Raw genomic sequence first — 5,190 nt, forward strand, 5'->3', positions numbered from 1 at the left:
GGGAACCACCGGGGAGATGTCAGAGCCCGTGAAACCCCGAAAGACAGACCCTTAAAGGCCCGCAAGCCCTTGGGGTGAACGTCTGGGGCGGGCAGCATACATACACCCCGGTCGGGAACCACAGGGAGGTGAGGTCAGAGCCCGTGAAACCCCGAAAGACAGACCCTTAAAGGCCCGCAAGCCCTTGGGGTGAACGTCTGGGGCGGGCAGCATACACACTCTCCACGGCGGGCCGCGAAGACTTAGCGGGCGCAGCCGCCGGAGCGGGCCGCCGACGAGGCCTGAAACGCGGGGTGCGGCCGGGACCGTTCCCCCCCTTGCATTTCGCTGGATGATCAGACAGTCGCAAAGAACCGTCTGAAAATCCCGGGCCAAGTCCAGAAAGTGTCCGTAAAAGAGCTAGCGGGGCCCAGCCACTTTCCTCCAGCAAGTGCCCTTAGCTCAGTTTTGACCTCTCTCATTGCACTAAGTGTCTTCAAAAACCCAGTTCCTGTATTTCCCCCGGCACCGTAGAGAAATGCTGACAGCCTGGAACACTGTGGCGGCTGCACACGGCACTCCCATGCCCGCCGCGAGCAGCCTAGCCCCGCCTCAGACCCGCGAGAACCGCCCATCGGCACACGGCCCGCTGTGCGCCCGAGCCGTTTGGTGTAAAAACTGTCCAAAAGTGGTTTCGACCACTTAGGAACATCGTAGAGACTCGAAATAAAAAGGATTTTGTTGGAAAAGCGATTCTGAGGAAGGCTGTGTTAAAATTAATTTCGGGAAATGTCGTTTACCCCCCCCCAAATGGCTCCGAAGTACCCCCCCCCCACCCCCCCCCTAAAAAACCGTGTTCCGGGGGTTTTTCGAGAAAACAAACACACGGGGTATATAGAGGGGACTGAGACGAATCGAATGACGTGCTTTGCAAAGAAATCGGGGGCTCACAGCCCCCCCAGGAGAGGTTCAAAAGTCGGAGGACTGGTCACCTAACTCCCATTGAAGTCAATGGGGGAAAAATGAAAACTGTCAAAAAGGCTTAAAATGGTTCAAAAACCCACTGGGGCAGTAGATAATCATCCTATTTGAATTTTAAAAGTCTTAGTTTGGCGAAAAAATACCTTTTAATAATTGTTTTAGGGGTCAGAAAAATCAGCTCCGGCTGCCTGGTCACCTAGGGGAGATAGAAAATTTTTCTAAGTTTTTCACTCGGCCGCCTGGTCCCCTAACTCGAAAATTTTAAAGTGCTCCCATCGGTCCCGGGATAGGGTGGCTGATAGCTGGGAGCCCCCTGAGCACTGCCCCGGTGTTAGTTTTCGGAGAAATGCCCCCGTTGATTTGTTATGATTTTTTTTCCGCCGGCCGCCTGGTCGCCCTAATGCAAAGTCAATGGGAGTGAGGAGATAGAAAATTTTTCAAAGTTTTTCACTCGGCCGCCTGGTCCCCTAACTCGAAAATTTTAAAGTGCTCCCATCGGTCCCGGGATAGGGTGGCTGATAGCTGGGAGCCCCCTGAGCACTGCCCCGGTGTTAGTTTTCGGAGAAATGCCCCCGTTGATTTGTTATGATTTTTTTTCCGCCGGCCGCCTGGTCGCCCTAATGCAAAGTCAATGGGAGTGAGGAGATAGAAAATTTTTCAAAGTTTTTCACCCGGCCACAAACGACTCCAAAACACACTGGGGCTGTGGCTGGGACTCTCACCAGGACTGCCCCCTACTTTATTTATGGATTAAAAAGCATTCTATATTAATTTTTCGATTTTTGGGACCCGGGACGCCTGGTCACCTAACTCCCCTTCTATCCCTATGGGGGGGGACGGGGACATCGAAAACGCTCCCATCGCTGCCGAGGCACGCTGCGGGGACTCTCCCTACCATCGCCCCATGCTTCCTTTGAAGAATATATGACGTTTTTCAATTTTCACCGACATTTGAAAATCAAAACTTCAGAACATTTCATAGTTATTCTCAATGGGTTGTCTAGGGGCACACATCTCTAAACTGGGGGAAATGCTCAAAATGATTAAAAAGAAAAACAATGCCCCCAGACCCGGGGGGCTGATAGCTGGGAGCCCCCTGAGCACAGCCCCGGTGTTAGTTTCTGGAGAAATGCCCCCGTTGATTTGTTATGATTTTTTTTCCGCCGGCCGCCTGGTCGCCCTAATGCAAAGTCAATGGGAGTGAGGAGATAGAATATTTTTCAAAGTTTTTCACTCGGCCGTCTGGTCCCCTGACTCGAAAATTTTAAAGTGCTCCCATCGGTCCCAGGGTAGGGTGGCTGATAGCTGGGAGCCCCCTGAGCACAGCCCCGGTGTTAGTTTCTGGAGAAATGCCCCCGTTGATTTGTTATGATTTTTTTTCCGCCGGCCGCCTGGTCGCCCTAATGTAAAGTCAATGGGAGTGAGGAGATAGAATATTTTTCAAAGTTTTTCACTCGGCCGTCTGGTCCCCTGACTCGAAAATTTTAAAGTGCTCCCATCGGTCCCAGGGTAGGGTGGCTGATAGCTGGGAGCCCCCTGAGCACAGCCCCGGTGTTAGTTTCTGGAGAAATGCCCCCGTTGATTTGTTATGATTTTTTTTCCGCCGGCCGCCTGGTCGCCCTAATGTAAAGTCAATGGGAGTGAGGAGATAGAATATTTTTCAAAGTTTTTCACTCGGCCGTCTGGTCCCCTGACTCGAAAATTTTAAAGTGCTCCCATCGGTCCCAGGGTAGGGTGGCTGATAGCTGGGAGCCCCCTGAGCACAGCCCCGGTGTTAGTTTCTGGAGAAATGCCCCCGTTGATTTGTTATGATTTTTTTTCCGCCGGCCGCCTGGTCGCCCTAATGCAAAGTCAATGGGAGTGAGGAGATAGAATATTTTTCAAAGTTTTTCACTCGGCCGTCTGGTCCCCTGACTCGAAAATTTTAAAGTGCTCCCATCGGTCCCAGGGTAGGGTGGCTGATAGCTGGGAGCCCCCTGAGCACAGCCCCGGTGTTAGTTTCTGGAGAAATGCCCCCGTTGATTTGTTATGATTTTTTTTCCGCCGGCCGCCTGGTCGCCCTAATGCAAAGTCAATGGGAGTGAGGAGATAGAATATTTTTCAAAGTTTTTCACTCGGCCGTCTGGTCCCCTGACTCGAAAATTTTAAAGTGCTCCCATCGGTCCCAGGGTAGGGTGGCTGATAGCTGGGAGCCCCCTGAGCACTGCCCCGGTGTTAGTTTCTGGAGAAATGCCCCCGTTGATTTGTTATGATTTTTTTTCCGCCGGCCGCCTGGTCGCCCTAATGCAAAGTCAATGGGAGTGAGGAGATAGAATATTTTTCAAAGTTTTTCACTCGGCCGTCTGGTCCCCTGACTCGAAAATTTTAAAGTGCTCCCATCGGTCCCAGGGTAGGGTGGCTGATAGCTGGGAGCCCCCTGAGCACAGCCCCGGTGTTAGTTTCTGGAGAAATGCCCCCGTTGATTTGTTATGATTTTTTTTCCGCCGGCCGCCTGGTCGCCCTAATGCAAAGTCAATGGGAGTGAGGAGATAGAAAATTTTTCAAAGTTTTTCACTCGGCCGTCTGGTCCCCTGACTCGAAAATTTTAAAGTGCTCCCATCGGTCCCGGGATAGGGTGGCTGATAGCTGGGAGCCTCCTGAGCACTGCCCCGGTGTTAGTTTCTGGAGAACTGCCCCCGTTGATTTGTTATGATTTTTTTTCCGCCGGCCGCCTGGTCGCCCTAATGCAAAGTCAATGGGAGTGAGGAGATAGAATATTTTTCAAAGTTTTTCACTCGGCCGTCTGGTCCCCTGACTCGAAAATTTTAAAGTGCTCCCATCGGTCCCAGGGTAGGGTGGCTGATAGCTGGGAGCCCCCTGAGCACTGCCCCGGTGTTAGTTTTCGGAGAAATGCCCCCGTTGATTTGTTATGATCCGTAGTTGCCGGCCGGCCGCCCGGCATTGCTCTATCGGATGGAGCGTGGGCTGGCTATGGGAGATTTAGCGATTTTCGGAACCGGCCCCGATCGCCCCCCAAACCGGGTGGCCACGAGGTGGGACCCCCCTGAGCACTGCCCCGGTGTTAGTTTTCGGAGAAATGCCCCCGTTGATTTGTTACGATTATTTTTCGCCCAGGCGATGTGCCTTTTCATTTTGTTTTGCACTTTCCTTCATTCCTTGGTGCATGCTACCATCTAACGGACACATTTCGGTACTGCAGTTTGAAAGTAATTTCCCCGTCTAGGGATCTCTCAATGCCCTGGGCTGCGAAAGGAGGGCAAGGACACCCTATGTTCTCATGAGTGCAAAGCCCCCCCGGCTTCAAGGCATTCCAAAAGGAAAACCGGAGACACTGCTGTACACACACACACACACACACACACACACACACACACACACACACACACACACAGAGAGAGAGAGAGAGAGAGAGAGAGAGAGAGAGATAGAGAGAGAGTAGTCACACAGTGGAATAAACTCCCCAGCGATGTGGTAGAAGCTGAAAGTTGGGGAACATTGTGATGGTCTATATTTCTTGGCAGATAATAAAAGATGCTCTTATCATGCCTCCGTTGATGTGTTATGATCCATAGGTTGCCGGCCGCCCGGCATTGCTCTGATCGGATGGACCGTGGGCTGCCTATGGCAGAGTATGGGCGATTCTTCAGCCGGCCCCGATGGCCCCCCAAACCGGGTGGCCACGAGGTGGGACCCCCCTGAGCACTGCCCCGGTGTTAGTTTTCGGAGAAATGCCCCCGTTGATTTCTTATGATCCGTAGTTGCCGGCCGGCCGCCCGGCATTGCTCTATCGGATGGAGCGTGGGCTGGCTATGGGAGATTTAGCGATTTTCGGAACCGGCCCCGATCGCCCCCCAAACCGGGTGGCCACGAGGTGGGACCCCCCTGAGCACTGCCCCGGTGTTAGTTTTCGGAGAAATGCCCCCGTTGATTTCTTATGATCCGTAGTTGCCGGCCGGCCGCCCGGCATTGCTCTATCGGATGGAGCGTGGGCTGGCTATGGGAGATTTAGCGATTTTCGGAACCGGCCCCGATCGCCCCCCAAACCGGGTGGCCACGAGGTGGGACCCCCCTGAGCACTGCCCCGGTGTTAGTTTTCGGAGAAATGCCCCCGTTGATTTGTTATGATCCGTAGTTGCCGGCCGGCCGCCCGGCATTGCTCTATCGGATGGAGCGTGGGCTGGCTATGGGAGATTTAGCGATTTTCGGAACCGGCCCCGATCGCCCCCCAAA

Source organism: Amia ocellicauda, unplaced genomic scaffold (assembly GCF_036373705.1).
Source record: "Amia ocellicauda isolate fAmiCal2 unplaced genomic scaffold, fAmiCal2.hap1 HAP1_SCAFFOLD_322, whole genome shotgun sequence".
NCBI lineage: Eukaryota > Metazoa > Chordata > Actinopteri > Amiiformes > Amiidae > Amia > Amia ocellicauda.